General features: G+C 44.4%; 1 protein-coding gene and 1 long non-coding RNA gene across 6 annotated transcripts in view; one reads left to right on the top strand and one right to left on the bottom strand.

Moving 5' to 3' along the window:
• The window catches only part of SH3BP2 (SH3 domain binding protein 2), a 103,421-nt gene that overhangs the window by 71,598 nt on the left and 9,598 nt on the right, over positions 1–22,225 (bottom strand). The window contains exons 1-2 of one of the 5 annotated variants that reach the window (XM_075930861.1): positions 2,485–2,571; positions 1,792–1,842 (exon numbers count right to left, since the gene is read on the bottom strand). The exons of 1 other annotated variant lie outside the window; for it this stretch is intronic. The gene's annotated coding sequence lies outside the window, so the exon portion shown is untranslated. Of the gene's footprint in view, positions 1–1,791; positions 1,933–2,484; positions 2,625–17,990; positions 18,015–22,225 lie in introns of those variants that run through there. 3 more of the 5 variants (XM_075930862.1, XM_075930859.1, XM_006134706.4) reach the window with 3 other exon arrangements.
• Positions 2,561–22,193, top strand: LOC142829688 (uncharacterized). Its single transcript, XR_012904416.1, has 3 exons — positions 2,561–2,700; positions 18,671–18,701; positions 19,531–22,193. It is a non-coding gene; the product is annotated as an uncharacterized LOC142829688 (long non-coding RNA).

Genomic DNA, 22,225 nt, shown 5'->3' on the forward strand with positions numbered 1-22,225 from the left:
AAAATGTTTTTAATCCACCTAGTTCTTTGCACCCCTCACAGTTAAGAAGTCTCTCAGCATTACATTTGCATGTCTAACACTCATATCATTAGAAAAATGCCAGGAAGCACTTTGGAGGCCAACAGTTTGTAATTCAAATACCACCAGCAAAAAAAGGCTCAAAGATAGTTGGAAAGTAATTTTTAAAGAACATAAGAACCGTACTGGGTCAAACCAAAGGTCCATCTAGCCTAAACAGTTTGGTGTTATCCGCAAACTTTTCCACCTCACTGCTTACCCCTTTCTCCAGATCATTTATGAATAAGTTGAAAAGGATTGGTACCAGGACTGACCCTTGGGGGACACCACTAGTTACCCCTCTCCAATCTGAAAATTTACCATTTATTCCTACCCTTTGTTTCCTGTCTTTTAACCAGTTCTCAGTCCAAGAAAGAACCTTACCTCTTATCCCATGACCATGTAATTTACACAAGAGCCTTTGGTGAGGGACCTTGTCAAAGGCTTTCTGAAAATCTAAGTATACTATATCTACTGGATCCCCCTTGTCTGCATGTTTGTTAACACCTTCAAAGAACTCTAATAGATTAGTAAGACATGATTTCCCTTGACAGAAACCATGTTGACTTTTGTCCAACAAATTATGTTCTTCTACGTGCCTCACAATTTTATTCTTTACTATTGTTTCGACTAATTTGCTCGGTACTGAAGTTAGACTTACCGGTCTGTAATTGCCAGGGTCGCCTCTAGAGCCCTTTTTAAATATTGGTGTCACGTTGTCTACCTTCCAATCATTAGGTACAGAAGCCGATTTAAAGGATAGGTTACAAACTACAGATAACAGTTCAGCAATTTCCCATTTGAGTTCTTTTAGAACCCTTGGATGAATGCATCTGGTCCCGGAGATTTGTTAACATTAAGTTTTTCTATTTGTTCCAAAACCTTCTCTAATGACACTTCAGTCTGGGACAGTTCTTCAGATTCATCACCCACAAAGGACGGTGCAGATTTGGGAATCTTCCTAACGTCCTCAGCCATGAAGACTGAAGCAAAAGAAATCATTTAGTTTATGGCTTTATCATCCTGGATTGCTCCTTTTATATCTCAATCGTCTAGGGGACCCATAGGTTTTTTAGCAGGCTTCCTGCTTCTAATGTACTTAAAAACATTTTGTTATTTCTTTTTGAGTTTTTGGCTAGCTGTTCCTCAAAATATTTTTTTTGCTTTTCTTATTAGATTTTTTACACTTGATTTGACAGTATTTATGTTCTTTTCTATTTATCTCACAAGACATCTTTTTGTCCCTCGCTGCTTCTTTTACAGGGTGGTTAAGCCCCGGTGACTCTTTTTTAGGTCTCTTGCTATGTTTTTTAATTTGGGGTAGGAGACAGAATAGGGTGCCACTCTCATTCACAGATTCTAAGGCTAAAAAGCAGCCTCTGCGATCCTCTAGGTCATGATCTGGAAACAATAAAAGTTGTTTTTGTACAATTCTCACACTACTTTTCTCCAAATACAGCATTCTTTTGGGCTCACTCTACTGAGCTGCTCTGTCCCGCCCTCCATCTGCAGCCACAAAAACCAGAGGGATCTGAAAAGTGGAGCAAATGTTGATTGCTGGGGTCAGATATTAAGTCCATTTGCCCCTAAAGGAGAGGCTCCAAGCAGGAGCATGGTGATGAGCACAGGTAAGGTTGCCAACACTGTATTTCAAAAATAAGGGGACTATTTTCCAGCACCCCTGCCTCTCCTCTCAGTACTGATAGTATTATAATGGTAATAAGCAGTACTCACCCACACTGACCAGGGGGATTTCGTGCTGATTTTTGCTGCACTCAGCAACGCCTGATATTGTTGCACAGAAATGAAGAAATAAGGGACATTCCCTTGTAACAAGGGGCTGTTGCCAACCCTACGACTGCCTGCACCGTCCTAGCACGGCACACCCCAGGCATGCTGATTTCCAAGCCCTGCAGATGGTACGCTGAGCTTCCAGCCTGGACCTGTTGCAGGTCACCTCTCTGCACACACAGCACCTCTCCCGCCGGCAGGCCCTGGCAGCCCGGAACGTGCCGGCTCAGCAGAAGGGAATGTTTGCATTTGCAGCAAAACGCATTTTTAAGCCTCTGTGCGTCATCGGACTTTCCAGCCGCCTTTGGGCTTCGGCTACAGAAACGGGATGGGCCCGGCAGCCCGCGACTGCTTAGTCTGCAACACGCCCGGTGACTACCGCCATACAACCCCCTCCTCCCCCGGGACCAGGAGAGCGGGGCTGCCCCAGGGCGCTCGCTGCACCGCGCTGGCCGGCGGGGACGGAGCAGGGGACAGGCAGAGCAGCAGGCGAAGGGCCGCCCCTCCTACTTGCAGCAGGAGCAGGCAGAGGGCGAGAGGCTCGCCCTGGGCCCCGGGAAGGGGGCGCCCAGGGGGAAGCCAGCAGGAGGTCCGCCCAACAGCCTAGGTAGCGGGGCAGGGGCAGACGGCTCTTACCCGGGCGCTGCGGCTCAGTTCCCCCGCCAGCGGCTCCGCTGGGCCCCTCCGGGGTCCAGTCGCACCTGGAGGCCCGGCCACGCTCCCCCTTCCAGCGCTGGAGCAGAGCCGCGGCTCCCTCGCAGCCCGCCCGCTTCCTCCACCTGCTCCAGCTCGGCTCCTCCTCCCCGAGACGCTCCGGCCCCCCTGCCGGCGGAAGGAAAGAGCGAGCCGCAGGTAGGCGCGGGAGTCTCGTCCCGCCACGCGAAAGAGCTCCCCGGGGGGAGGCCGCTGCAGCGAGGAGCGCTCCGGCTGGCCCACGCGTGGCAGGACGCGGGTCCGAAGGAGGCTGGGATCCAGCGTGACGGGAAATCTGGCCTCAAAGGGAGTATCCCCACACACCAAGTGTTATTTCTTCCCTGGGAGCCCTTTTTCCCCCCCCCCTATATCTGTGTGGAATAAATTTTGTCGTGTGCATATGTGCACCACTAGCAAACACATGCTGCTGACTTTGGGCACTCTGCTAATCACCTGTGTGGCACCAGAATCTGGCCGCCCAAGCACTCTGCATACAGGGAACACTGCTGGCCTGTACTTATCAACAGGCCAGGGTTTGTTACTATTCATTTTGCAGCCAACAGCACAGCCTGACTGTTTTTGTCAGGATGGGCTCCAGCCTCACTTTGCACCCCTGTGGGAAATGACCTTGTGTTTGGCTGTGGGCATTACCACTCTTGAAAGAGAGAGGGGAACAGTATCTGGGTTCTAGTTGAACTCTGCCATTATCTTGCCACCACCAGAGCTGTCCTGTACATAGGATAGTTCAGGGCAGCCAGCCACCGTGGGGCCCCCCATCTATCCTATGGACAGGGCAGTACCTCACCCCATTCCCCCCCCCCCCCCCCCGCAGTGATGAGAGCCCATAGGGCCCAGGGAGGCATAGGCCAGTGGTTTTCTAAGTGTGGGTCATGACCCTGTACTGGGTCGCACCATGTCACCCTGCACATCACCCAGGGATGCTGGTGGCCAGCTAAGGCTGGATCACAACCCACACTTTGAAAACCCTTGGCCAATCCAATCCCTACCTATTCTGACACCATGTCACATCCAGGAAGACGCCAGCAGCAGGCCCAGGCAGCAAGGCCACCAGGCTCCCCCTGCTGACTCTACTCTGAGGCCTGGCTCCACACTCCCATTGACCAGAAACCATCCAATGGGAGTTGGGTAGTGTCAGTGCCTGCAGATAAGAGCCATGTAGGAGGTGGGTCTGTTGCTGCCTGCTTCTGGGACACAGTGTGGTCAATGGTGCCAAGGCAGGCAGGTAGCCTGCATTTGAACCCCGTGCTGATGAGAAGCCCTGGAGATAAGTCTGTGCCATTATCCTGTGCCTAGATCCCCTGCCCCAGCCCTAAAAACCTCCCTCCCCAAACCCAGAGTCTACACCCTAAATCCCTTATCCACAGCTCCATCTCATAGCCTGCATCACCAGCACTGACCCTGTCCTGAACCCAACTTCCTACCCCAGCCCAGAGACCCTCCTACACTGTGAACCCCTCATACCCAGCCCCCCCCAAAACTCTCACCCCTGCACTGCAGCCCTCTTTCCCAGGTTAAGTTTTCAATGAAAAAGTGATTAACATGCATTTTCTTATTATTTCATTTTGTTTTTTCCTTTTTTAAAAAACTTTACCATTTTTCCATTTTTGCACTAGGCACTTGTCTGCATCATTAGATTAAAATCTTATCTCTAATTCACTTTTGAAAATGAGACAAAGCTCCTAAGCTATTTGGCGGCTTCAGATAAAATTTTCAAAAGTGTTTTGCTGATGGCCACACAGAAATGGGATTTGAATTTACGAGTTCCTAGCTCTCAGGTCTGCCCTCAGATTACTAAACAATCACTCTTCCTACTTAGGTAAATACATAATCAGTCTCTCCCTTCAATGTCTGATACTTTATTCATTTTTTTTTTACACTCTACTAATGACTGTACCACCATGAGTACAGATGCATGATAGTAGGAGAAAAACATACATTTTTTCCCATTAAAAAGAATGGAAATCACCCCACTGCAGATGAACCCGCAAATCTGCCCACACCACTTACCCTTTTAGAGAGAAAATCCAAGGAGTAGTCTAGGGATTTTGTCACTGACTGACAAATGCCGTTATTCCTGAAAATAATCAGCATAGCGGCATTGCGCAAGAGGGTTTTTCTTGCGCAAGAAGGGGCGGTGTAGACAGCTCCTTCTAGCGCAAAAGCCTCTTCCGCAAAAATGGCGGCTCATTAGGTATGCAAATGAGGCTCAGCAATATTCCACGCTTAGCCTCATTTGCATGTCTCTGGCGCAAGATTGCACCAGTGTAGACATAGCCCTTGAGTGTGAATTCAAGTAAAAGAAAGGGATAAAGCCTTTTAGAATAAGTCTGGTTCAGCTTGTCTTTGTGCTTATAAAGCAAGAACATGAGGAGATCTAATGGCAGAGGTTTTCAAAGCTATCTAAAGGGAATTCAACATGCTGTTCCCATTAAAATTAATAAGAATTTGGCATCCAAAGATTTTGGAAGCCTTTTAATATGTCAATCTGCAAAGACTGGAGCAGACATAACATGCTAGTAAAGGGTGCAAATGGGGAATGAAGGGGACTCCCATCTGCTGGGGCTGGGAGGATAAGAGGACCCAAATGCTGTCAAGAGAACTGTTCCTGTATCTTATCCTGAGTATCCTGGCAGTGACCTTGGAAATACTGAGGAATTTGTGCCATACTTTTTCTCTTGGCATTGTGTGTGCGCTAACATCTGTCCACCGTGTCATGCAAAAGGAAATGAATGAATGCACTTTACTTCCACTGAAATGTGTCTGTGGCGCCCACAAGAAGAAGCATGTGAGCCACATACCACAGAACTGCTGGTAGCCGCCCTGCAGCCTCAGTCCACATATTCTATGCAGGAGTGGCAGCGCAGCCCCTCTGAGTTGAATCCACTCCCCTCTCCTGGCCCCCACGGTCTACCCTATCTCCTTTTCAAAATGATCTTTAACAATGGCCTATGAAGACCTGGCACAGAGACAGAGCCATATGCTAAATGGCACAGGCACTCCTGTGTAGTTACACTATCATGAAAGTGTTGTACTGCTCCATGGCCCTTCCTACCAGTAATGGATTTCACCCTTTGTGTCTCACTTTTCCCATCTGTAAAAATAAACTTATACCACAGCAGTGTTGCAAGGACCAACGTGTGCCTGTGAAGCACTGAGAATATGTAACATCAACATCTCTGTTAAGATTTAACACATAACTCTAGGGCTGTATTGGCTAATGCATTTTCATCTGTCCCTCTCTCCTTGGTAATTCATCCACATTAACATATAGATAATATTAGTCCTGCCAGGAGTGCAGAGGACTAGACTAGATGATTGCTCCAAGTCCCTCCCAGTCTTATAATCCTATGATTCTATTTAATATAAAGAAAAAAACTGCTGAAAAAAGAATTAACATGAGAACCAAGAACAGAACTAATGTCTTAGTATTTATATTTCAGTAGTATTTAGGCACTACTGGCATAGGAAGATGGGTTGCCTGCATGAAAAAGATTACAGTAAATCATCTCATTCCTGAGGTCAGACTTATTCAGGGCTTTATACATGCAAGTAGTTCCACTAAAATCAATGAGACTTTGACTCGATGACTTGCATAAAATAAAGTACATATGAGTAATTGCTTGAAGGACAGGGACCTCGAAATCTAAGCAGCTTACAAGAGATTTGTAAGTTGTGATGAATTCAATCACAATATATACAGTTTAATACACACTTTTTAAAAAAACTGATATTTAAAATAAAAAAACTGATTATTTGTCCTAGTTTGCTAATTTCTGGTAGCAATCACAATATAGGAGGTTCTTGAAAGGAGCTGAGGAAGAGAGGGTTAACAGCCTTATGGATGTGTTTAGATAAGTCATTTGTGTGTGGATGAGGAAATAAAAAATGAGAAAAATGGAAGCCAAGAATGGAGCCAACACGGAAAGGGTAGAAAAAAAAAAAATCAATGACTCTGGTACACCTAAAGGTATGGCAAAAAAAGTCTGAGCTGGAGAAAATGAAACTAGAAGCAGAGAAGGAAGATAATTATGTTTTAATTAGAAAGGAGGATTTGTCTGGGGGAAGTCCAGTGAGTTATAGGATTAGAGAACAGAATCTCAAACTTCATTGTACCATGGCAGCCTTCTGAGAACAAAAATTACAACATGACTCCAGGAAGAGAGGGGATTGAAGACTGAACCTCATGCAACCCCAGGTGGGAAGGGGGCAAAGCCCAAAGGCTTCAGCCCCTGCCACAGGGCCCTTATCCTGAGCCCTGTCACCCAGGGCTGAAACCCAAGAGTTTTGGCTTCAGCTCCGGACCCCAGTAAATCTAAGTCAGCCTTGACAACCCCATTAAAACAGGGTCATAACCCACAGTTTGAGAACCCCTGGATTTTTGCCACTGACTTCAATGGGGAGCTGAATCAGATTCAGAGAGAGCATCAGATACTTCTATAAGATGAGATCCTTGGCTGACTGCTATGGTTTGAAAGCAGTTTGATAGGTTTGGCTCAATACTAGATGTGTAGTATATAGGCTTAAACCTGGAATCTCCGCATGAGTCAGGTTGTAAGCTTCTCAGAAGTATCTGTGCAGTGGGCACAGAGACTGTGTTGAACTGTCCTATACCCTGTATTCTGACCTAGAAGTGACAATCCTAACAGTGAGACAATTCAGGTTTCCTCAAACTTCCTTGATGGAAAGGGATACAGCAAGTTACCAAGAAGGGTCTTCACTGGAAAGGGTTCATAAATGAAAGGAGTTCTCAGTTCCTAAAAAGCCAAACCTAACAACCAGAAACCCAAAGACAGTGCTGCATTTGTAACAAGTGTGGACATCTGTCCAAAAACTGTGCCAAGAATTCAGCTTAAGACAAAAACCAAACAAGGCAGTGTTGTCTCTTCAGGGAAACTGTATGGGACTGCTCAATGCAATTTAAAAGAGTACATACTCTGTAACAGTGACTGACACAACAAAACAGAACAGATGGAAGTCCTGATTTGAGACCTGAGAGAATATTTCAAGAACAGTATTTTCCAGGTAAATTTGCCTTGGGTCATGTCCTGTTACCGGCTCATCTATAACAATCCCTGTGGCAAAAATTGTTAGACTACATTTGGATAAGGGAAATAAGAGGTAGCCATTATTCATAACTTACCACTGCCAGGCAATTGTATTATCGCTCTAACATCATAAATATACATAGCACTTTTAGAGAACTACTGTGATGTGGTCTAAAAGACACAAGCAAGGACAATACAGAAAAAAAAAAAAAAAAAAACCACCCCAAAATCCCTACACCACAGGAGAGGCTAGTGGAGTTCTAAGGAACAACATTGACACTACAGCCATTGTTTTTATCAATTGCAGTGTCACATGAGGTTTCAGTAGGAAGAATGCCAACATGCTATTACTTGCCCGCCTGCTCCAGTGCACTAGGTCACTGCACACCACAGAATGCTAGAACATTACAATAATCAACAAAAGCCTTATTATTAATCAGTGCCCAAAAGGCATATAATTTCCATGACAAGCAGGAAGCCAATAGTAAGTTAATTTCATAGGATGTTTGAGTGAATGAGGCTCTGGTGAGGTAATACAGTATGATATATAGTGTATAAGGGGTAATGTAAAATTAAGGCAGCAGGATGGGGTGAGAGGCAGCCAGTCCACAAGGGGAACTGGTTTTTAAACTGGCTCCCCTCACGGACCAGTTCCTGCCTGGCACCCCATGCTGCTGCCTCTAATACAAAGGCAGCAGTGCAGAGTGGCAGGGGTCTCCTCAGGAGTGGGGCTGGAGCACACTGGCTACCAGCCCCACTCCTGGGGACTATAGAATAGTTGAGTAACCAATAAGAATTCCTGAGATTAATCAACTATTAAATTAACTGATATTTAACATCCCTAAACTATATCCCACCGGTTTCACAATGCTCATTTTGTTTACCCATAGATCTTTGTTTTTTCTGCTGAGACATAGCTGGTGTGTGTGTGTGTGTGTGTGTGTGTGTGTGTGTGTGTGTGTGTGTGTGTGTGTGTGTGTGTGTGTGTGTGTGTGTGTGTGTGTGTGTGTGTGTGTGTGTGTGTGTGTGTGTGTGTGTGTGTGTGTGTGTGTGTATGGGGAAATCGGATTGCAATTTTTTTTTCCAAATAGGATATCTGGCTAATAGCTTACTGGTCCAGCTAAGCAATCACAGACCATGCTTAAATTTGGGGTAAGGGGGCAGGTGGAAAATACCTTTTACAAATAAAATTGTCACAGATTAAATAGCTTCTTGCCTAGAGATAGATTATTCTCTCTAGTTCTGCTTGGAATCCTGCCTGTAACTAGCTACAACAAGCTGGCATAACTAAGGTAAAGGCTCAGTTTCCTGGGCCTCTCTTCCCTCCATTCTTTGTGCTCACTAGCATTCATTGTGATTTTTAAACACAAGTCTAGATACAGCTGGACTGGCTTAGATTTCTTTTTCCCATTTCCAGTTGCATTTCATAGGGTATCTTCATTTTCCATCAAATCTGTTTAATTTTTTTATTTAAATTTGTAATCCATCCTCTGTGTTACAAACTTTCATAAAATATTATCCATAATAGATCGGGAGCTTTGATGACGCAGCTTTCATCTTGCTTTTTCCTCTGTGGTTTATATTTTCTCAGCAGGCAAGCCAGCTGGTAATGTCTTTTTTTCTGACACAGCTAGTCTGCGTTGTATTCTGCTGTTTCAATATTTCATCAGCATGTCTTTTTATAAAAGTATTGTGATCCCACAGTAATTTTCAAGAGTTTTTACTTACCTGAGTATTTCAATATACAGGTTTTTAAGCTTACTAGAGAAATCTGACTGCATTAGACAGACAGCCAATCCCACCAGTCTCTGGCTGGGAAGATGAGATGGACATTATTGCAAAAATTGTGGCTGACTGCAGTCCTTATTCTGGCAGAAGTATTGTGCTCTAAAGCATCTTACATGTTTCTCAAACCAAATGAATGGGTGCTCCAAAAGAGCTGTTAGGGATGAGAATTGTCCATATCGTCACTGGAGGAGTAGAAGGCCACTCAGTCCACCACGATCATGAAAATTTGTAAAAAGCTCAGACGTTACATCGAGGGGCATAGAATAAAAAAATCCTAGATGCAGATGTTTGTAATCTTGCATTTTTAAACCCTATGCATCAACCTACAAGGCTCAGCCGGAAAAATACTAACCTCCCTCAGTTTCCATTGACTTTGACAAGCACTGAGCACCATTCAGGAGCAGTACTGCACCCTAATCTCCATCCAGTTCTGCCCCGCTTACTCAGGAAAAACTCCCATTGAAATTGATTGTGTGCCTATCCTAGTGATGCAATCATCAAAGGTTTTGCAGGGGCAACCATCTGCCCATGAAAAGCACCCTATTTGTATAGTGATAGAAATGTAGCCGTGTTAGTCTGGTGTAGCTGAAACAAAATACAGGACTATGTAGCACTTTAAAGACTAACAAGATGGTTTATTAGATGATGAGCTTTCGTGGGCCAGACCCACTTCCTCAGATCAAATAGTGGAAGAAAATAGTCACAGCCATATATACCAAAGGATACAATTTAAAAAAAAATGAACACATATGAAAAGGACAAATCACATTTCAGAACAGAAGGGGGATGCGGGGGGGGGGGGGGGGGGGAAGGAAGGTGAGTGCCAGTGAGTTAATGATATTAGAGGTGGGGAAGAATAGATGTCTGTGAGTTACTCAGACATCTACCCTTCCCCACCTCTAATATCATTAACTCACTGGCACTCACCTTCCTCCCCCCCCCCGCATCCCCCTTCTGTTCTGAAATGTGATTTGTCCTTTTCATATGTGTTCATTTTTTTTAAATTGTATCCTTTGGTATATATGGCTGTGACTATTTTCTTCCACTGTTTGATCTGAGGAAGTGGGTCTGGCCCACGAAAGCCCATCATCTAATAAACCATCTTGTTAGTCTTTAAAGTGCTACATAGTCCTGTATTTTGTTTCACCTATTTGTATATGCAGTCCTGGTGATTGCTTGGGCAGAGATAAACACTGTTGTGCACATATATTAGTGTATGTAACTTGATCGTCCCACTTAGAAAATTTAGCCCAGAATGTATTTTGTTCTGAGGGTTTAAATATAAAAGCTTTTACATTTGTGTGATACCTGGTTCAAATCATCTAGTGTTAAGTACTGCAAATTCTGACACTTGCAAAGTTAGTGGGCTCTGGTCTACGCTATTTATTTTGAAATAATAAGTGGAGCGTCCACACTACCAAGCCCATTATTTTGAAATAACAGGCTTGTTATTTCGAAATCTGTACTCCTGCTTTCCTCAGGGAATAATGCTTATTTCCTTGAGGAATAACTCTCCAGTGTGTCCTGGGGCTTTAAGTCAAGGTAGCGCATCCACAATAATGGAGCCTGCATTGGACTAATTTCGAGGCTTCCCCATAGAGGGGACAGACTATTTTGATTTTGTTATTTCGGGAGTTATTTCACATTTAGTTATTTTGAAATAATTTCCTAGCATAGACATGACCTGGTAGTTGCGATTTTGGCCAGGATTGGGATTTTGCACCTGTGTCACCTACATTGATATAGTTGCACCAGGACAGACCCTGATTACAGATGGGATGCATGACTTGCACCTCCCTCTCAAAGCAGGTGGGCGACATCAGTGCAAATCACTCTTTCAATCAGTATCCAGTGCTAGTGCAGATAGACTGGAGTGGTGTAAATTTACATAGAAACACAGGGTAAAATTTTCAAAAGTACCTATAGAAGCCCAAGTCTCATTGGAGATCAGTTGGAATTCAGCTCCTAAGTAGGCCTCTGTGCAGATACGAAATTAGTATCCACATCTACAAAAATGATCTACAAATATCCACATCCATGGATATAAAGCAGGAATCTTCAATTTGTAGGATTCTAGATACAAAATTTGCGCCTACATCCACAAAAATGAGCCATGGATATGTGGGGCTCTACTCCTAAGACACTGAGGTAGTTTTGAAAATTGTACCCAAAATAAAAACCTAGTGCAGAGATGGCTGCGGTAAGGATTGCAGAGTTTTGCTGCGAGCTAATACAGAGCATACAGCAGGATACAATCAAAGAAAATGAACTCTGAAGAAAGATACTTAATTTTCTTCTTCCCTCAATTCCTTTTTTAATGCTTCCCTTAATTACACATCACAGACACAGCAAGTCTTTAGAGAATGTACATCTCTTTACAGGATGTGTATGTATAAATACAAAGTGCATTATGCACACACTTACCAATTTGTTGGTAGACAGACTGACATGCCAAGGACCAGAGAGTTAATTAACTGCATATAAAGGTTTAATGGAACAGAGGGACTGGCAGAACACATCTATTTATAGACACGTGCAATTAGGAAACTGTAGCATTCAGTCTCCTGCAGCAGCTTTGTTGCCTAAGTTCTCTCTAGCAGTGTTAGTGTTTTCAGTAGTTCTTGGTCTACTAATTTAGCCACTTTCAGTCTTAAAGGAAAGATACTGATCTCAGTTTCCTAAATAGGAGACATTGTGCCACCATGCTGGTAATAAGATACCCACAGTACTATTGATTAGGCAGGTTTAAAACTTAAAGTTTTCCTAACGCGCAGGGAGTTGTGGTGAGTCACTACAGTTATGACAAGGAAGTGCCCATGCCCCTACCTGTGTACCTATGCTAGCAATGTGTTTTTTGCCCTGGAGGCATTCACCTTGGCAGAGGCCAAGCAGTGTTTCTACTGCTATGTTTGTTCCCTGCTGTTTCCAGTGGTAGCGAACTGCATGCATCCCCAATGGGATCTCAACAGCTGAGCACTCTAGAGAAGGCATTCAGTCACTCTAGTCACCTTAGCCAGGCCATCATCCACCAGTGCAGTTCTGACTAGATCTCCTACATCCCTCACCAAGACATGTGGCAGCTACCTTGTTTCACTGCACCATGGCACTCTGCTAGAGCGAAAAGGGGATCTTGTGGTTAAAGCACTCACCTGGGACTTAGGAGATTGGGGGAGTCAATTTCCTGCTCTGTTACAGACTTCCTGCATGACACTGAGCAAGTAAGAAACTGCCTCAGGCCAGATCTACACCTACGTCTTAGGACAGCCTAGCTACCAGCCCTGGGTCCCCAGCTCAGCCTCTCACACTCACACTCCTCCCAATGTGACTGGTCCCTGGTACTGTTCTGCCCCAGTGCCATTCAGAGTGCACCCCAGATCCCCAGTCTGGCTACAATAGCAGTCTGGGTAGCCCCACTCAATTATTGGGCACTCAAATCATATGCTCAGGCTTGCTGTATCTGAAGTGCAACACTGGACTTCTCCATTTCCCTGGCTGCCCTCAGAAGCTCTTCCATTATATTTGGGACTGACGAGCACACTTGGTAGCTTTCATGTAATCCTATTTTCAGCTGCTTAGGATCTTCTTCCAATGAGAACGCTAGTGAAGCTTCTTAGCAACTCCTCAGACCAGGGTATCCTCTTGTGTAGTCTCCTCTGGGGCTACTGCTAGTCTCTCACGCTCTTCAGGCTGCTCATGCCCAGCTACTTCAGCCTCAAAGAAGGCTTCTGCCCACTAGGCTATCTGTTCCACTGAGGTAGGTTGGATCACCTTACCCAGCTCTGGGCTTCTTTGGGAAGGACCTTCAAGATATGTTCCAGAACCTGTTGGTCCTGGAGTTTCCCTATGGCACTAGCAATCTTAGTGCATAACCATCAAAGTTCCTTTTCTTGGACTTATTGCACATGGTCATGCCCCTATGGGAATGGTTTGGCCCAAAACAGCACCAGAACACCTCCTATCAGTCCCAGTTTAGCTGTGGCTGCAGCATGCACTACAGGACAGGTGCCCACTTGCTCATCAATTACTGCTCAATAAACTGTCAGTGCCTTGCCTGTCAAATGCTGCCATGTATGGCAGCTCATCCGGTATTAAACTGTACAGTCATGTCTCTCTGGTTTGTCTTCAATATGGCACTCAGACAAAACCACACCATGGGGAGGGGAGGAGATAGAAAGGGGCATACACACACACGCCCCACCCTCCCCGGCCCCAAGCACTGGGGAGGGAGGAAGGCATGCAGCTCCAGCAGGCGTTCTGGAAGCGTAGGGTGGGCAGGGCCATGCCAGGCAGCTTGGGAAGGCAAAGCTGTTCCCCTGCCTAGGCTACCCGATGTCCATGAGTGATTTGCATTGACAGCGAGAAGGAGAAATGTTCTGAGGAATCTCTTCCCCATTATTGTACTTTTCCCCAATGGCAGATTTAGAGTTAGAGGGGTCCTGTGCTCAGCTTCATTTTTGAGTCCCTCCCCATGGATCCAGCCAAGAAAAAGAACATTTACTCTTCCTACTCCTCCCATTTTTCCTTCTTTTTTCTTCATCCTCCTCCTGCATTATAAGTTATAAGAAGTAAATGAAAATAGAGTGAGGTACCTTGATTGTTTTTGTAGTCTAACTTTTTTTTCCCCCGGGACTACTTGAAAATTGCTGAGGGTCTCAGTAGACCACTTAATGATCTTTCCAAGTACTGTTTGTGCCATGAGTAAACTATTGTAAAGTGCTTTGATTAAGAGCACTTTATAAAAGAAAATATGATAACCTTTCCTGCCCTGTGCTCCTCTGAAGCCTTCCAGCCCATGTTCATGCTGCTCGCCATCTCCTGCGGGCTCTCCTGAGGCTTCAGCTTACAGGTGAGCCTCCCTGCTCATGCCCCCCACACAGCCCTCTCTGCAGAGGAACTACCCCGGCAGAGAGGCTGTCCCTTGAGTTGCTGTGTGTGTGTGTGTGCATGCACGCCGGATCTGGTGCTAGACTGCCCAGCCCTCAAGACCCCATGCCAGGTCACGGTATGTTTCATTGTAAATCTACACCTGCTTTTTCCTCTTTGAGAATCATCTTCAGCTGCAGTTAAGAAGACAAAGTCTGTGGGTCTGGGAAACTGCAGGTGTTTCTTTGCCAAGATGTAACTTTCTCACTCACATCCTTTTTCCTGCCAAAGGGTGGCCACTTAACCAGGTGATTGTCCATTTGATTTCATCAACACTTGGGTGAGGCATTAGTTTGCCTTTTGTCTCAGAGGAAGTGGTTTGTGGCTGCTCTTTACAGATTTGGAATATGCCCTTAGTAACATCATAATCTTATAACTTTATACACAGTGTCTCCACACATTTTACCAAGACAATAACCATCAGCAGGGCCTGCCTTTTAAAATGGTAACTTTGCAAGGCACAGTTTGTACGAAATGTTTCAGTCTTGAAAGGGGTTGGAATTAAGGACTTAAAGTGGCATGATTGTGTAAGCACTGTGCATTTGAATCACAGGAGCAGGGTGACACAGCTCACTCTTCAAAATGACACCCATGTGTGGGGTGATCTTGTGTGCACCATGCATCAAAATCATGCTGGTAGGGGCGAGGTCAGATCTGGGAAGTCAGGCACACAAAGTTCCCGGAGTGTCCTGTAGCAACCTAGGAGGACGACCATCCTAGCTATGCAAGGTTCCCAAATTCCCATCTTGCTGCACTGACCACTTGCTTAACTGAATAAAGGAAGGTTTCTGGATCATTCTCTGGCCCCAGCATCAGTAGGCCATGGACAAGCTGGCTTGTGCTACCCTCTCTAGCATCAGCTAAATTCCCCAGAGGCCCTGGGCCCGGCTACTTCTGCAACCATTCTTGTTGCTCCCAGGGCCACCATAGTTGAGCAGAAATAGGGTCTCTTGCTGTTTCTGCAAGATCAGTTGCAGGCGTATTGTTGCTGCAATGTGGTTGACTGCTGCTGCCACCCCATTACCAACAGAGGTAACACCTCCTCCATCTTTCCTTATCTCCCAGACTGCGTGGGGTACCAGCCAATGTTCAAAGACTCTAATTTCCCTTTGATTTTAAGGGCTGATTACCTGCCCACATTTTCGCCCATATGTAATGAGCTGACCTTGTTTCCAGGTCACAGGGGACACACTGCCACACCCAAAGTCTCTTTTCTGGAAGTTTTATTCAACTTCCCCGCCCCCACAAACACAAGCAACATTTAACAAAATGAGTTCTTCAGCCCACTCTGGGCTACAGCTCCTGTTACAAGGGATTTTTCCTCTTTACCTCTCTTCCCTCCCCTTTCAAGGCTTCCTGCAGGAACCATGGGTGCTCTGCTCACTGACCACCTCCACCCAGGGTTCTCTTTTTGAAGTTGCCCCTGCCCCCTGCATCAGGTTCCTATTGCCTTCTGTCCTAGGGAGATCTGGCAGCCCACCCCAGGGAACTTCCTGCTGTTCCCACTTGCCACGGTGGCTCTTCCCTCTAGGCCCAGGTACCTCTTTAAAACCTAGTTGGATCAGCTGTCCAGTCACAGGTACACTGGTCCTGCTCCCTCTTGAAGTAGCCAGTCACTCTTTGATACTTAGGCCAGGTCTACCCTGCAAACTTATAGTGATAGAGCTATGTCGTCAGGAGTGTGAAAAAGTGTCAACAGAAGAGCTTCTCCTGTCTCAGGGTACATCTAGACTGCAAGCTTCTTTTGAAAGACTTTTTCGGAAGAGATCTTCCAAAAAAGCTTCTTTCGAAAGAGAGTGTCCACCCCTCAAAACTGAAAAATCTGCTTTTTCGAAAGAGAGCATCCAGACTGCATGGATGCTCTCTCAAAAGAAAGCCCTGATTACTATTCACAGAATGGCCACCAGGGCACCTGTGCTTTTTTCGATTGCCTACACACATGCCTTTTTTTTTTTAAAAGAGCTCTTTAGAAAAAGGTGTTCTTCCTCGTAATTTGAGGTTTACTAATGCCGAAAAACCCCTGTATTCTTTTAATTTAATTTCAGAAGAACATGATTACAGTGTGGACGTAGGTGAAGTTTTTTTTTTTTTTAAAAGGGCATTTTTTTTTAAAAAAAACAACGTGTAGTCTAGACATACTCTCAGTTACCACCTCTCACGGAGCTGGATTAACTACACTGATGGGAGAAACTCTCCCATCAGCATAACAGCATCTTTACTAATGCACAACAGTGCAGCTTTGACCTGCCCTGAGATTACTACTAACACCTAGCTCTTATAGCACATTTCATTTTTTAATCTCAAAGATAATCACTATTATTCACAGCTTTGTGACAGGGCCATGCAATTACCAAGGAAGAAAGAAAAGAAGCAGCAGAGACTGAATCTAGCCCTAAAGTGATATAAACTAATCATACCAGCAATGCAAAAGCCATCACAGACCCTCATACACATTGTTAAATGCTACAAAAGTTTCAGAGTCTAAGATAAAATGCCCCCTCTCACAAACCAAATCCAGTGAGTGACTGGATCTTCTGAGAATACTGGGCGGGGGGGGATCTTTGGAGGTAGCATGGGAGGAAGTCAGTATAGAAAATTATTCAGTAATAAATGTAGTAGATTCACTATGACTAATAACTACCATGTGAAGTATCATAGCATTAGCAGAACATAAAACTGTTTGATGGCATCATAATCTGGGTCTCCAAAGAAACCAGGCTCAAATAAATAACACCTACAGCACTACAGTGGCCAGAGGCACTATTACTAGGAAATGGAAACTGACTGAAATGGCACATTGTGGAACTATATCAAAGCATAAATAAACTGACAAGTCAGGACAAGAGAACCCCTATGCTCATAGAAAATGGAAGAGTCTGAGGAGATATTGTATGGTCCTTGTTTCTAGGTCTTTATGGCTGGGGCTTTGACTGTATTTGGGGACTGAACTACCATTTTATCGTTGGACATGATTATTTCAAGTCAGGTTGGAGCCACATTGGCAGGGTAGTGGCGATGGGGGCCCAGGAATCTAGTATTGCTTTTTCCAGTGCTCTGTGTGTTCTGTAAATAAAGATTTTTGGCCTCTAGGGTTGCCAGTCCAGTACTTTTCACATGGCACTAAAATCCTTGGAAAAAGATAGCAAAGTTGTTAATAGCAACAAAACCAAATGAACAGAACATAGCTTAAGCCATATATTGTAAAATGTAGGACCAAAATCTGATCTCATTTTTGTTGGTGTAAATCCAGATTTATATCAGCTGTGTTGGTGTAAATATGGACTAACTCCACTGAAATCAATGAAGTTAGAGCCCGATCCTCAAGTCTTCTAGCAGTTAAAATGCCGCCTGCCCTGTCCAAAAGTGTCACGAGAACCACAGGTCCGATGATGCATACCCAAGGGGGGAAGGACAGAACCAGGTGGACAGTTTTAGCAAATAAAAGATATTAATTTATGACAGTGATGAATTTATAGTATTTATTCTGCGATTTCTTGTTAAACGTGGCAGAAAGATAAGGATGGAAATGGCAAGGGGAATAGTCTCCATTCTAAAAATATCCAGCTACACTAATTAAATAACAGTGATAACTACAAACTCTATGTACTACCCAAACAACTACAACACTAAGCTATACAACAAGGAAAAATCAAATCATACACACCAACTTACCCAGCACACAGAACATTTCAAAGATATCGGTACGGTTGCGAAGGCCTTGGTTACTCCTGAGAGTCAGGGATGGTGGCTGGTCGGTTGATCAGGCCGGCAGCACTTTGAAGTGTACGAGAAGGCACACACACGGTGGTACGTGTGTTGCGAAGACCTCCTCGAGCGAACTGTGCGATGGGTATTTAGCCCCAAATCAGCACATTGCTTTCCCGCGCTTGCATATTACCATATATGGCCCAACGGTCACCAAGTGGGGGTCTGTGTCCCAGGGGTTCAGCCAAAACTGTGCAGGTTTCCTGCGACCAGGTAAGCACTGCAGTTCTCACGCCAAGGTGACGGGTGGGAAAGTCTGAAGCTATTTTCCCCTTTTCACACCTTCCCTTTTTCTAAAGGCAATGGTATGCAGAAAGAGTGGGGCTGGTTTCTCCCAAGGAGTACTGCAGCCCACTATAGCAAAAGCGGCCTGGCCAAACTTTTTTACTGGGGGGGAAGGGCAGTTTTTTTTCTCTTAACAAAAAGGAACTGGAGGGTTTTATGCAATGATACACATAGAGAAGCCAAAAAAACCAAACATGAGAACATTTGAGAGTCAGCAGAATTCTAATGAGAATCTTCCTTTATTAATTCAAGTTTCTTTTAACCCTCTCCTTTCCTCCCATTTTATTCCTTCTGCGGCCAAGAACACTTGAAGTGCTGATTACAGATAGACAGGTGAGTGCAAGCACAGGAAATTCTAGTGCTTCCTCTTAATCAAAGCCAGACAATTGCAAGTTTTCTATTATGACATTTGCCCAAGTATAACAACACTGTCACTGCACTACTGTAGATCCTGAGTCATGCACGGAAGGTTGGGGGATGGAGGAGAAAAGTTAGGTATATTTATATCACAAACGTCTAGTACCTTTTAATATCCTTAAACTAAATTTTTCCTGTTTAACCAATATTTGAATTTAGTCCAGATCAAACTAAAACTGGGTTAGTGCACTAGCTCTTCACTTTCAGAGGCCTGCATTTAAATCCCAGTCAAACTGGAAGAGATACTTTGGGAAACAAAAACCTTTGGAAAGGAGAATAATTACAATAAAGTCTATGTCATTATTTTCTGCAGGCCAGATCAATAGGCTGTGACATTCCAGTGTAAGGGAATGTCTCATGCCTGCCCCAAAATCATCACTGTATTACAATGCTTTGCAGCTCAAACAGCCTATCAGCATGCAAGTAATATCCTGAGCATCTGGGTGTAACTACAGCCTGCCAGCTACACTTGTGTTACACTCTGGCTTTTATCAGCCATCTGCAGGATGACCCTGTGACACCCATTAAAGGGGTAGCCATGTTAGTCTGAATCTGCATAAACAACGAGAAGTCCTGTGACACCCTGTAACTCCCCACCCCATTCTTCATTGACATAATTGTGGTATTGCATATAAAGCATGCCATGTGAGATATCAGGGGAAAGATTATGATCTGCTGAAAGCCATGGCTCTAAATGCATATGAACTTATACAAATTATATGGTTTTTACTAAAATATGTTGTAGGTTTGGGAAGCGCCCAGATACCAGCATGCTAGAGACAACAACCACCAACACCCAGATGGATGCTGAACAGACATCACCAGCCATTGTCCAGCAGAGGAGTTACAATACAATGACTCACTCACAGGAGATGCACTGAGATATTGCATCACCTTGTGACTCAGCAATGCCCAGATATGTCTGGACTTATGTTCACCAAGCACATGGACAAATGGTATAAAACAGAACACAGAAGCCTTTTCTCCTCCCTCCACTTATGCTGCAACCAACAAGGACACTGAAGACTCCATCAAAGGAGACTGGCCCAGATTTCAAGGGTGAAAGTCATGTACTATATGCTGCAATATCCAGTGGGGTGATAAAAACTATTTAATTTTGTCGCCTATTTTATTTGATAAATCTGCTCAGGTTTTCAAAGGCTGGTGTATGTCCACTTTCCATTGATGAAGTGGTGAACCACTTAACTTGCAAGAGGCTATATTCCTGAGGTACAAGGCAGGCGGTGGAGTGGGGAGGACTAGCTGGTACCTTTCTGGGTGTGATTCACAAGCAGCTGTGGGAGCATTCATGCATTCTATCTGGGCGTGGGGTTCCACATCTGGTTTGTGCTAAGCAATAACAGTGCCTGGAGGGATGTGCTGCTTGTCACTAGTAAAGCATTGTGAGAGACAGCCCAGGCTGGAGAGTTAAGGGGGCAGAGTTGCTCCACAGTCCCAGTCTGCACTCTGAAGAGTCTGTCACATACCCCAACACTTCCTGTCCCAAAATACACCCTCTTATCCCAGAAGTTAGCCCAGATAAAATGAATCCAGTATGTTTAAGATTCATTATTAAGGAATACACTAATTTTATGTAATTAAAGATCATTTAAAGTGAGTATAAGTAATTCAGAATGTTAAATTGGTTAACTTCTTTAACTTGGGGACTGCCGCCCTCTCCTGTCATGGGTTTCTGCTGCCTGATTCACTGGCCCTCTGTGGAGGCCTCATGCTTACCAGTTAACAGCCCTACAAGAAATGAGACAGAAAAACTAGAAAAGGTTGCAAGAAAAATAAAGATAAAAATACTTTCTGGGACCTAACTTAAACTATACTTTATTCCAAGTAAATTCTTTGCTAAATTCTTCTAACAGTATTAGTGACAAACTTTTCAGGTCAGGACCACTACCCTGAAGTCTAATGCAGGGCTACTCAACATGCAGCCCACGGTCTGTTGGTTTACAGCCTGCGTTGCGGTTTGGGTTTAAACATGTGGCCTGCAGGTAGGATCCTTTGAACATGGTCTCCACTGGGAACATGCTCTACAACAGTGAGGTGTCTCCCAGGCGGGGTGAGCACTGAAATAAGCAAGCAGACAAGCTGGCTGGAATATACGGGTACAGGGTGTTGGCGTATCTAGCCACAGGAAAGAGGTGCCAGAGTGCTGTGCGATAGAAATTATTTGCATATGTATTTGCATGTATATGCAACCACACTTAAGTTACATCCCTCAGCATATGCTGTGAGTATCATTGTGGCCCCCATGGCTTCCAAAGTTGAGTAGGGAAAGAGATAACTTGACATTTGCCCTTCACTTGGAGTTTATCCCTCACTTTTATATCTCAGTCTCCCCTTCCCCCATCAAATCCTTTTCAGTTGAGAGCAAGGAGACAGTAAGTCTGCTGGGGAAAGATGTTCCATGCTGTTTTCTGTAACCTGTATGTGCTGAGAACAGATTCTTTGTCTTTCCTCTCTCCTTGTCCTTTAATGTTTTTGGGGGGTGGGATTTAAAGGCATATTTTATACAAAGATGACTACAATAGTGTACAGAGTGTGAGTACAGACACACATTTGGTCAGACTTTTCTGACATTTTTCCATGCAGTGTATTGCCAGGTCTACTTACAGAATGACTGGTGCGGATGCTTTAGTGTCTAGGTATTTATTGATTTCCATAACAGTATAAAAAGTCTCAGACACTTTCAAGCCCTGTTCTACTCCTCGGTGAGACAAATCTGACATTGTCCACAGGTGGAAAATGAGATGTGGCCATGTTAATTAGCACCTTTTAAAACTATTTCTTATCACACCGTGCAGACAGAAACATTTTAGTTTTGAAATGTGTTGGCTGGTTGTGTATTCTCCGTGAGTAAGTAATACACACACTGTTAACAATTACTGTCTGTCAGAAATGATGACTTGTCTGCAAACTCATTTCAGACATCCTCTGGGCAGGGATCTTGAGAGTAGATTCATAGTAGTTCAGTGGATGTGTCAGAGTTTGGGAGCTGCACTCTAAACATTTAGGCTCTATATGGAAGTACCCTAACATACTGTAAACTGAAGGGCTGATACTCTGCTAACCTGGTCTCAGTGAACACTTGCCTCCACCAAGAGGAAATGCCATGCTCAATGCTCATCCTGTGGGCCCTGATCCAAATCTCATTTAAATGAACTGGACTCTTTTTGCTGACTTTAGTCAGACACTGAGCATGCCCCTTTTGTATGGCTTGTTCCGTGTGCTACTAGGGAAGATGAATTTGCTGAGACAAAATCCTCAGTTGTTAACAGAAGCACGAGAAAACAAATACAAAGTATGTTGTAAGTGACTGAATACTCATCTTTTTTGACCTCTTTCTATACATTGTAGAAACATGCATCTCTCTGTCTGTCCACCTGTGAGTCCATTTGTTCAAGAGCTCTTCCTATATGATAAGAGAT

The sequence above is a fragment of the Pelodiscus sinensis genome, chromosome 5 (genome assembly GCF_049634645.1).
Source record: "Pelodiscus sinensis isolate JC-2024 chromosome 5, ASM4963464v1, whole genome shotgun sequence".
Classification (NCBI taxonomy): Eukaryota; Metazoa; Chordata; order Testudines; family Trionychidae; genus Pelodiscus; species Pelodiscus sinensis.